General features: G+C 42.9%; 1 long non-coding RNA gene across 1 annotated transcript; it reads left to right on the plus strand.

Moving 5' to 3' along the window:
- The first annotated feature begins 283 nt into the window (after positions 1–283).
- On the plus strand, positions 284–8,392 carry LOC120407641. The gene is made up of 4 exons (XR_005600148.1): positions 284–361; positions 2,061–2,139; positions 6,035–6,097; positions 8,072–8,392. It is a non-coding gene; the product is annotated as an uncharacterized LOC120407641 (long non-coding RNA).
- Positions 8,393–12,479: the final 4,087 nt, after the last annotated feature.

The raw sequence follows: 12,479 nt of genomic DNA on the forward strand, positions 1-12,479 counted from the left end.
CAGTTATTTGTCTGTTTTGAATAGCAGCATGCCTGCTGAGAAAAAGTTTGGCTCTAGTTCTCTGTTTGTAAAGCAGTCAGAAGAAGCCTGTCAGCCTATGATGGTTGAAAATTAATCAGTTGACCCAAAGTTGGTTCTGGATAAAACTGAAGCCCAGGAAGGAAGAGGTTCTAAATTTGTGTTGGATAGGGTGATGACATTGCAACTATGTTGCATCCAGTTGATGTCATAAATAGCTCCCAGAGACCAAGAGCTTCTGGTGCTTCTATTTTGCCTGTTGCTAGTGTGTTGCTGGGTAAAGATATGACAACCTTGTCTGAACAGGGTGATATTATAGCCAGGGCACAAGGAAAGTATGAAGGTAATTTGACTACATTACCTACTGACAGTGTGGAAACTTGTAACAAGAAAGAGAATGCTTCTAATCTTGTGACTATGAAGTCTAGCAGTTTACCTGAAAGTGGGGGTTGTGAAAATTTTCCTGATGGGCCAGAGGTGATTCTGGATGTATGTGAAACTCAGGAGTTTGATGGTTTGTCTGTTGTGCCAAAGTTGGTTCTGGACATAAATAAAGCTCAGAAAGAACCTGTTGCAGTGCATGATGTTGCAGAAGGAAAGGAATTTCTGGGTGAAGTCTTTGAAGTCTGCGAGAAGGAATTGTTTCCATTGACTCTTAATAGGCCATTGCTGATAGTAAACAGTCTCTCTTCTGAGGAAAGTGTGTTAGGCCTTGGCTACACTTGAGAGTTACAGCGCTGTTGGTGGCTTTATAGCGCTGTAACTCACTCCCCGTCCACACTGGCAAGGCACATACAGCGCTGTATCTCCCTGGCTACAGCGCTGCTTGTACTCCACCTCCCCGAGAAGAATAAAGAGTATAGCACTGCTGCTGCAGCGCTGGGGCGCCAGTGTAAACAAGGAATAATCTTAGGGTAGATCTATACTTACCTGCCGGGTCGACGCGTAGAGTTTGACTTCTCGGAGTTCGAACTATCGCGTCTAATCTAGACACGATAGTTCGAACTCCGAACGCGCTCCCGTCGACCCCGGAACTCCACCACCGCGAATGGCGGTGGCGGAGTCGACGGGGGAGCCGCGGACTTCGATCCCGCGCCGTCTGGACGGGTGAGTAGTTCGAACTAAGGTAGTTCGAGTTCAGCTACACTATTCGCGTAGGTGAACTTGCGTACTTTAGTTCGACACCCCCCCCCAGTGTAGACCAGGCCTTAGTATGCTGTGACTGACCTCCGGAAGCTTCCCATAATGCTTTTAAGTGAAGGTTCCGCTCTTTGTTTTGTTGTGAACTCCGGGCTCCCAGAGCTGCTTATCAAAAAAACAAACACAGCTCCTGTTTGCTGTGAATGAGCAGAGGCAGGGGTGCTCCCTTTGGAACGCCCACAGCTAGTGTTTGCTTGAAGAGAGGAGGAGGGAGGGGGCTTGAGGAGAGAAGCAGCACGACGTGCGGGAGGGGGGGTTCCGTTTCAGAGCGGCTGCTTATCTGGTCTGTGAGGAAAAAAACAGCTGCTGAGAGAGAAGTGGGGGAGGGGGTCGGAACTTGCAAGGCAGGGAGCTGACACAGTGTCGGCTCCAAAAATCCACTCTCTCTCTCCCCCATGCTCCCTGTCACACTCCACTCCACCCCCCCTTTTGAAAAGCATGTTGCAGCCACTTGAACGCTGGGATAGCTGCCCATAATGCACCGCTCCCAATGCCGCTGCAGATGCTGCAAATGTGGCCACGACAGTGCGCTGATAGCTGTCAGTGTGGCCAGTCTGCAGCGCTTTCCCTACTCAGCTCTACAAAGACAGGTTTAACTCCCAGCGCTGTACAGCTGCAAGTGTAGCCATGCCCTTAGTCTTTCAAATGTGTATAAATTCACGGGCCTTGCTTCAGAAAGACCCAATGTGGATAGCTTTGAGGAGATTTCAGATGGAATAAAAATTGTTAGGGAGTTTAAACAGCCCTATAAGCTTAACCAGCTTGTTGGGGAGACAATGGTGTTGGAACAGGACTGTCTCCATGTTGATTCTTTGAGTAAACAGTCTGTATCTCTGGTTTAGAGACAAGACAGGACAGCTAAATCTGCAGAGCTGGACAACAGATGTGCAGTTAATCTCTCAAGAATACAGAGGATGGAAGGTAAACTCTCATCTCTAGATATTTTGAATATGACTTGTAGTCTCTTAGTGGACTTGACATCTGATTCCATGTGGAAGCAGAGGTTGGTAATGGAAGGACAAACAAACCTTGAGACCAACATGCTAATGAAAATTGATGCTCTCTTTAAGACAGAGTCTAGCCTTGGAATTGGTAAAACTTGAGGATTTGAAAACTAGTAAACAAGCTAGTGTCTGTGTTGATGCAAATTACCTGACTGACTGGGGGGAGAAAGACTTGCCCATAGCCATTAGCAAGGAGGACACAACCAGCCAGCCAATGGATTCTGTTACACAAAAGAGTTCAGATTTTGACCCTACTGGACAGGGAGGAAGGGAAGGATTAGTCCTTGCAAATAAAAGCCACAGGTAAACCCTAAAATACCAAAACCCCAAGGAAGTGGTTAAACTGAAAGTCTATGTTAAGGAAGACCCTGAGGTCAAGAAAAAGCTATCAAGATTCAAAAGGGATATTGAACAAGCTGACCTAAAGAATGATTTGTCTACACCAAAGGCTTGGCATGACAAAAATAATTGTAAATGTACACTTGTGATAAATGTACATTATTGCTAATGATTGTAACTAACTTGTTGCTGATACCAAAACTGTAAAAATGTACAATGTGCAGGGTTGTGTGGGGGGGGGGGTTTGTTTTGTTTTGTTTTTTGGAAAAACCCTTGAACATGTTGGGAGTAATACATAAGAACTCATTATGTTGTAAAAGCCTTCATGGTTATACTGTTTCATTACATGACAACATGCACAATGTTAAAAGGCCTGATGATACTGATATTTCACAGTTAGTGTCTGTATCTAATCTTGAAACTCTACACAGCAGAAAAACCACTATAAGCTTGAACTGCTGTGCACAAAAGGGAACTGAGGTACAACACCTCACAGCCTTCATGGCTGAATGCCAGAGTAAGTATTCTCTGAAGAACATTAATGGCTATGTTAAGTTAACACATAGACCAAACCCTGGAACCACTAAAGTGTTTCACAAAGTATGGACTAAGTTTTTGGCTGGGGCCAAAGCATGGATCAATAATTTGGCATTACAAAGAATTCAGCATAAACACAGCTCATATCAATATTGGAAGATATTTAAGGTGTATCCAGGAGCTCTAATTTCCCCCTTCCACATCAGTCTCATGTTGGGAGTGTGACACGTGGCTAGAAAGAGGTAAACAACCTGCAAAATAAATAACCCTCAAAAGACATATGGGGAAATAATGTTTGTTTTTTTGTGTATTTACATATGTATGAGTAGGGCTGATGATGAAATGCTGGTTTGGTGACTCTAAAGTACTGGAATATCCACCAGCTTTTCGGGGATTGTCTTCCCCATTCTTTCCAGTTCACCCTAATTGAGTGACCACAGCTGGCTCCCCACTTGGACCCCAGAAACAGCTAATCAGTCCAAAAATAGAACTGGCTAGACTTCTGAGAAAGGACCTAATGATTCTGTGTTTCCTGCTTGATTATAACATTAGACAACAGAGAGTGGGAGAAGAGAGCTCTTTGTCCTTATTAAATCAGTGGAAAAGAACAGGGCTGCATTGAACACATGATGATAGACACTAAAGAAGTGTGTTTTAAAGCAGTTGCACTTGAGTCTTCCTTAACCTCTTAAGAAATGTGTTTTGATTATTAATAATACTGGTTGTGTACTTTTAAAGACCCTTCCATCTGAAGTACAAACCTTTGAGTAAATTTAGCTGGGATTCCCTAAGGAGGAATTAAGGGACACAGCATTAGTGGGAACTGGGTGCCTAGCTCTCTTAGGCCTCGTTAGGTACATCTGCACTGCATTTTAAAACCTGGAGCTTGTGGGGCTCTGTAGCCATGCAGGACTCACCCCTGTGGTGCCTCCTTCTGGTCATCTTGGGAATTAGCTCTCCCAGCCTTGGAGCGCCCTCTGCAGGCTGTTATCCCGCTGCCGCTTGGCCCCCATGTCCCTCTCTGGACTCTGGTCCCCCTTTATCTAGGGTGCTGCCCCCTGGCCATACACCCTTCAGTCTCAGGGTCTCCGCTCCCCAGGGAACCCCCACCCCCTATCCACACCTCGCCTCAGTCATAGGCTACTGCCAGTCACCAACTAGCCCCCACACCCTGGGGCAGACTGCAGTGTCAACCACTCATCATAGGCAAGGTTGGGTCTGGACCTGCTGCCTCTATCTGCAACCCAGTGCCTCTATGGGGCCTTGGACAAGGCCCTTCAGCCTGGGGAGTTGCCAGCCTGGAATTTCCCAGCCCCACCTCACTCTGGGCACACTGAGCTTCCCATCAGTCAGGCCCCCTCTCTCTGAAGGCAGAGAGAGGCTCTGTGTGTGCTTCTGGCTCACTACCCTCTTATAAGGGTCAGCTGGGCCCTTATTAAGCCAGCTTTGGCCTAATTGGGGCATGGCCCCCAGCTGAGGCTGCTTTCCCCAATCAGCCTAGGATTGCTGCTTTCCTAGCAGCAGCCCTCTCCCAGTCTCAGCCCTCTCCCAGAGCTGATTTCAAGCCCTTCAGGGCAGGAGCAGGTGACCACCCCACTACAGACTCACACTACAATACTAAAAACTTCAGTATGGACATTGTGGCTCAGACTTTGAAGCCTGGGGAAGAGAGAGAGCTTCAGAGCCCAAGTTCCAACCCAAGCCCGAGCTCCAACCGCAGCATGAGCTCCTCAAGTCCGAGTCTCTAGACCTGTGTTCTGAGACTCTCTGTCATGGGATTGAAAACATAGTATAGACATAGCCCTTGAAAACCCCACCATTAAATATGATCATTTCCAGGTCGGGAAGCCAGACATAGAATCATAGAAATGTAGGGCTAGAAAGACCACAAGATCATTCCTGACAGGTAATTGTCTAATCTCTGTTGAATCTGGGGAAAGAAAGGAAGCTCTGGCCACCACTCCATGCTACCCTATATGGTAGGTCCATTCTCAGAAATGCATGATCAGGCACTAAATGCATTAGTTGTTTGAAATAATTCCCTCTTCACCGATGCCCATCCCAAAATGGGATGTGATTTAGCACATTTGAGTGTAATAGTTTATGTCTTGGCAGCAGATATCAACCACTGCTAGTAGTTCATCATCTACACATCTGTTTGATCTGAGTTATCTCATTTCCATTTTATTCCAAACTACAATGAACACCAATGTCAATTTAATCCTGTTCTTATTATTGTTTTTATTTCTAGCCATATTGATGTGATCTTGCTTGTATCTTCTTTAATGTTCCTTATCTCAGTTCATTCCAAACTTCCTTCCTCACTTTTCTGTTCAAAACCATTTCTTTCCCTTGCTATTTTATCTGTGCACCAGTGGTGTATTTTTTGCTAGCCAAAGCCTGGATGCTGGAATACCCTCTATATTCAGTTCATGTAATTTCAGTTCCCATATATTCAATATTCTATTTGTTAAGACAGACACCTTAAACATTGTCCATGATTGAGTCTCTTAATACATGTCAAGGTCTTTCCCAATTCTCTGATAGTTTCCCCCTCAACATTCCCTTTTTCTTTCTAGGCCTATCTGTCAGCTTGACTACTTAATATTGTTTCTTTTCTGTCAACCATTTGCTTACTTTAGTCAGTTTATCCTTACTGTGTTGGGGTTTTGTACAAATTACCCCATATGTCTTTCTCTTCCTCTCCCATTCACTAGTATAAACTCTACCTCTCTCATCCGTCTCTCATTTGTTACAATGGCCTCCCATTTAATTCAGCTTTCCCCCCAAATTAAACTGATGACCACCTGAATTTCATGAAAAGTACATGGAAATAATACAAAACCCTCTCAAGAAAGGGAAGAAGACTGGTCCAGGGATTAGGGCCCTTAGCAAGGCCATAGTTAACCTATGTTCAATTCCCTGTTCCACCACAGGCTCCTGTGTGAACTGAACCAAGTCATTTAGCCAATCTGTGCCTCAGTTCCCATCTATAAAACGTGAGTAATAGCACTGCCCTACTTCACAGGGGTGTTGTGAGCATACATACATTAAACATTTTGTAAGGCACTTTGAGATCTACTGATGAAAAGCACTACATAAGATCTAGGTTTTATTGTTACTTAAGCTACTCACACACACGCACATACACACACACTGCCCCACCTATATTGGAAGCTCCTGAATTTCATGAAAACTTTTTTAAAGTTCATGAAATTTTTGTATTGTATATTTTATATATGCCCACCACTTTAGCCAGACATCGAACTTGTACATGCGTAATGGCTTATAATTAGCACAACTCACTGCTCCTAAGATGCTATGAACAAGTTACATATTGACCATTGTGTCATTCTAGCAGCAGATGAGAACTCAGGAGGCCTGATATTCTCCTCTAATCAAACTCCAAAGCCTCTTGTTTCCTTTCCTCAGAGGCAACCATTTGTTAAAGAAGTCAGAGAGTAGGTAATGATTTAGATACTCCATTGTCACTTCATGTGTTCTTCCTCCTAAGCCACGTGCCTTCTGCAAAGTGCTGAGCATTCCTGGAGTTGCAATCATTTTTAAATCAACAGGAGCAAAGGCTACGCAGCATCTTGGAGGAATCTGAGTTTACAGTACATATCAAAAAGACAGAAGCATCCACTGCAAGCATGACTGGGTTTGTCATTGGTGTAATGGGCAGCTCACCATAACTAATTGCTGGCTTCCAGTCTCTAGCTCACTCATAATTGCTGGATGTTCTTTCTTCATGTAGTCTTGATGTTATGAATAGACTATTCAGCAGACAGCCACAAAGCAACAAAACAGTATAGCTCACTAGTGAAAGGGAAGAAAGTTCTACTAAAAGGAAGGGATTATCTACTATCTGTTTTTAGGAATCTTTTTATTCTTTTCTTTTGATATCTCTTACAGTCTATTTTTTTCTTGCAAATTGAGGTGCCCAACTCATTGTGGTTGGGACACTCTCAAATTACTATAGTGTTTCCCAACCAAATAATTCTGTTAGCCACAAAGTAAACATTCTGGACACTTAAAAGCAGCAAAGAGTCCTGTGGCACCTTATAGACCAGGGGTAGGCAACCTATGGCATGCGTGCCGAAGGCGGCACGCAAGCTGATTTTCAGTGGCACTCACACTGCCCAGGTCTGGGGGCTCTGCATTTTAATTTAATTTTAAATGAAGCTTCTTAAGCATTTTAAAAACCTTATTTACTTTACATACAACAATAGTTTAGTTATATATTATAGACTTATAGAAAGAGACATTCTAAAAACATTAACATGTATTACTGGCACGCGAAACCTTAAATTAGAATGAACAAATGAAGACTTGGCACACCACTTCTGAAAGGTTGCCGACCCCTGTTATAGACTAACAGACGTATTGGAGCATGAGCTTTCGTGGGTGAATACCCACTTCGTTGGATGCATGTAGTGGAAATTTCAGCCACAAAAGCTCATGCTCCAATATGTCTGTTAGTCTATAAGCAGCAGGACTCTCTTCTGCTTTTACAGATCCAGACTAACACGGCTACCCCTCTGATACTTGATTCTGGATGCTTGACACTCAGTTTAGGTGTAAAATTCTCCCCGTACAGAAGGCCAGTAATATAAGGCTATTGAAGTCCCACTAAAGCCTAGGAGGTTTAAGTGCTGGTTTTTCAGTATTAGCAGCCAGATCTGTTTCCGCAAGCAGTTTTGTTTGAATTGAATCACACAGTTCCTCAGACAAATCTCCTTAAGAAGTGTTTGAACTGGCAACATTCTTACAGCTTCCATAGATCTTCTAACAACAAGAAACAATTTTTATTTTTTCCTTTCTTTTGTGTGTGTGTGTGTGCTTTGACATAATTTAATCTGTTAGTGAATATAAGGGGACTCTCTAGCAATAGATTTATTTATAGTATTAAAGATTCTGCACCTGATCATTCACCCATCCTCTGTCTGCGGATCTCCCTCTCTCATGTGCAGAGGCTGCTCAGACATTTCCATGGCCTGGAGGCAAAGATCCTTTGAGCAGATGTCTCTGGTCTCCAGCTGTTTCCCCCAGGATTTGAAGTCAGCCCTGAAGCCAGTATCCACATTACTTCAGACTGATCCTGTGGCCAGTTCACGGGAGGACAAATCCCACCCTGTGTTGAATGACTGAGAAGAAATCTCCAGGAGGAGATAGATCTTTGCAGAGTTTTCCTTCCCCTCTAGCCCCCACCACAGGTTATTCCACAGGAGGGGTGCCCAGGCCTATGTCTTTTTTTTTAATTAAACCATCTGTAAAAACAGCACAAAGTTAATAAAATGGCTCTGTGAGTGGGGCTTGTTTGCTGTTTGTTTGTTCATTTTGGCCTGTTAGAACATTTCCCGCACAATAGTACTCTTATCTTTTCTCTGTGTGTAATACAGGGTGCAGTTTGCCCATTTATAGAAAACAGCGCTCCAATAAGATGTTCAGACCCCACTGGTACCTTTGATGGTTTGATTCACTGAGGTGCTGAACACTTTCAATTCTTGTTGTAAGCTTTCGTGGGCTAGAACCCACTTCATCAGATGCATGGAGTGGAAAATACAGTAGCAGGTATATATACATAGTACATGAAAAGATGGGAGTTGCCTTACCAAGTGGGGGGTCAGTCTAACGAGACAATTCAATTAACAGTAGAATACCAAGGGAGGAAAAATCACTTTTGTAGTGGTAATGAGGGTGGCCCATTTCAAACAATTGACAAGCAGGTGTGAGTAACAGTAGGGGGAAATTAGGTAACTCCCATCTTTTCATGTACTAGGTGTGTATATATATATACCTGCTACTGTATTTTCCACTCCATGCATTTAATGAAGTGGGTTTTAGCCCACAAAAGCTTATGCCCAAATAAATTTGTTAGTCTCTAAGGTACCACAAGGACTCCTCGTTGATTTTGCTGATACAGACTAACGTGGCTACCACTCTGAAACCTGTCAATTCTTGTTGGTTTCAGTTACAGCTGAGGGTGCTTGTCCCTTTGGGAGACACTCAGCACCCACAGATTTTGGTTCTAAGGGCTAGCTTGTGACATTAGGGACAGCCCCCATCAAAGGCTAGTGTGTAAGCTGAACCTCCTCACAATTCCTCTTCCTCTGGCACCTGGGAAATGGTAACTTACAACTGGCCTATATTAGCTGCAAATTATAGCACCCAATGTGCTAGCTCAGCTGTGCTGGTCAGCAAGTAGGGGGAGTGAAACCAAAGTTCCACTCAGTCCCATCCCCATTCATTCCTGGCCCACCTGCTGCACGCTATGTGCCCCCTTTCTCCTGTGTACCTGGATTCAAGGTCTGGATATGTCACACACAGGTGTAAGGGACGTCCTTATCATCCCTCCCTTATGCTGTCCAAACCATTCCTAGCCCAAAGTTAGTACTAGATGAGTCAGTTTTCCCATGTGTAGCCAATAAATAAGAAGTTCAGCTACTCCACTCAGCTTTTAGAGCTTTCTTTTCTTGTTACTTTACTAAGTAAAACAAAGTTCTTCTGTTCTGGCAAAAGACAAAGAAAGGAAACACTTCTATTTCTTTCATCCCTCCCCCTTTTCCTCAATAACTTTGTAATGCCCAAGCCATACAGTTTGTATGGCTGAGAGACACATTTTTCTTTCATATTAATTTCAGTTTTATTGTCATGCTTTTATTTCTCTTTTCATGGTATGGTCTCATTCAGCTAGATCCCAACCCTTATCATTAGCTCATTTGTCACCAAAGAGAGTTGTGTTCTCAGGGCAGGCAGAGTTCCATTAGTTCTAATATCAGAACAAAATCTATCTATGTTTTTAAACCACATTCATTGCCATGGTACCGGAGTGCCTACACTTCATGGAGAATGGCTGCACTTCATGCAGCTAACATCTCAGTCATATAGTATACAGGATGGGTTACAAAGAGCAGTTTTTCTTGTGCACTCATATTTTGAAGTAATCATTTTATTGTGCCTGCAATGGTTATCCATGTTGCTGTCACAGGGGGATCATCTTTGATCCATTGCTGCAATAAAACATGTGTTTTAGTTTATGAACTAAAAGCACTTGTGAAGTACAGCAGTGTCACACAATCAGAATGGTATAGTCTCATGTGAAATCTTTATTTGCCAGTTGGAGTTTGGAAGGAAACTTGCTGTAATGCGGTATGTACCTTTGTTTAGGTTCATTAGCAGGAAGGGCCTAAAGTTTTCTGCACTGATATTGCGTGTGCACACATAGTGACATCTCTAGTGAGAAAATAGCCAAGCCGGTCAGAAGCACATCCTCATCTGCTGAGGTCAGCCAATATGCCCTGTAACCGCTAATATTTTGGGCTTTCAAAGGGTGGGAAGTTTGCAGGCTATTTTTTCCCTTCTCTCCCAGGAGAAAGTATAAATACCAAACAGGCCCATTAGAGATCTGGTAACTAACAGCTGGATATGAGAAATGAACTTACTCAAATAATTGAGTGACAGAATTTGAGCCCAGGGATTAATTTCATCTTTCCTGGTGCAGGGAGGGGTAAAATACACCTTCCTGTGTGGACCCGGCCTGTTGTGCCCCCAGGAGATGGTATGTGGCCTCCCACTCTGCAATGTAGTGTTGTCTGCCCTCCCTCAGGGTATTTATCAGGGAGGTCAACTTCAGTCTCCATTGCAGCCCTACTGGTAGAGTGATACATGGCATCAGAGCATCCCCCTGCTCTAACAAAGCCATAAACTTGGCCAGCTCTGTCCAAATTTGGGGATAGTTCCAATTGCCTATGAGCCCTCTTTCCTAAGCTCTTTGGGATACTCTCATTTGTACGGTGCCTAGTACAATGGTGCTTTCCTGGCACTCTCAGGGCACGAAGTACCCCAAAAGGGGAAGGATGGAAGCAGATGCATAGCTTCTCTACTCCTCATGATCAGTCCCTGGAACTACTTGGGTATGGTGCAGGGAACAGACTGTACCAACCAAAGGCACAATCACTCCCAGAACTGTGCTGAGGCGGAGCAGTTCTGCATTGCACCCAATATGTGCTGGTGGCTAAATGCTATAAACTGGCTTCATATTTTCATAATGCCCAACTGTTACATGACGATCTGAATGAGAAGTTCCCCTCTTCTTACCCTATAGGTAGTTCTGAGGCAAAATGTTCATAATAGCTTGTGAAACAATTACTCTTTGTTACCAAGTGCATTCTAGGATTGTACAAGGAAAAAATAAAAAGCTCATTTGAAAGTGAATTCAGTCATTTCTTATACAAAAAGCACCCTCAGGAAGAATGCAATTTATATTCATATGTGTTTTTTACCTGTCATTCCTTCATCTTGATGGCTGTCAGAATACTAGATTTTTTGTAGAGTTGCAATTGCTGAAGAACTTAAATATACCCTGTGATTATATTCTGGAAGGCCGACAGCTGGAATTCTGAATGGCCATCTGTAATGCTATTGGCAATACTATTCTCCCTTTATTGCAGAAATTCAGGTGCTTGTCTTCTACTGTAATTAGTGTTTGATGTTTGGAATAGTTTTTTTTCTCTCTCGCTCTTTTTTTTAACATTACTGATACAGTCAAAAACTGCATAAATTATTATTTCACCCAGCTTGGGAAGCGGGGTTCCAGCTTGATTATTTGATTTTATGGAAATGTAGACTAGTCTGTTTCAAAAATCCTCTGCAAACTATACAAAACTGTGTCCTTTCTAGGGACCATTGGCAATCTATAATGTAAGTAAGAAGAACAATCAAATATTTGATTGGCCAGCATTGTAACACTGCAGTTACTAATAACAGAGTTTATCTAAAAATTAAATGTGACAAAATTTTATAGTCAATATAAGGAAACAATCACTGTGTCGAGGGTTGTTTGTTTTTTGAGGGAGAAATGGTAATCAAACATTAAATATTTCAGAGAGGCACTGAGGCTAAAATGTCTTTAAAGGAGCAAACACCTTTATTCTTGTTACATGTTTTAATTATTTGCTTTTCTGTATACTTCCCCATTCAACATATATATAGGAGAAGTGTACAGAAAAACAAATATATATACATATATAGTTAACATGTTTTTGTTCAGGGTAAAATGGTGGACAGTGAAACTAGAACCAAGAAATGGCAAGATATGGGAGGGTTTTTTTTCCAAACTGTCATTCTATTGTTGGGGGGGGAAAAAATCACCTTAGCACCTGTGGAAAAATCCAATCCATATTTCTTTTCCAATGCATTTATAGTGAAGATATCAATTATTTTCTGAGCTATCATGAACTGGCATGCCAGCTTGTGGTAACCAGAAATGTTACCTGCCATGCTACTGGACAAGTTAATTTACATTGTATGATGTATGGAGGCATGGCCTGTACATGAGTGTTAGGGCTGTACAAACACTGTAGTTTATGTGGGCCACAC

Source organism: Mauremys reevesii, linkage group 6 (assembly GCF_016161935.1).
Source record: "Mauremys reevesii isolate NIE-2019 linkage group 6, ASM1616193v1, whole genome shotgun sequence".
NCBI lineage: Eukaryota > Metazoa > Chordata > Testudines > Geoemydidae > Mauremys > Mauremys reevesii.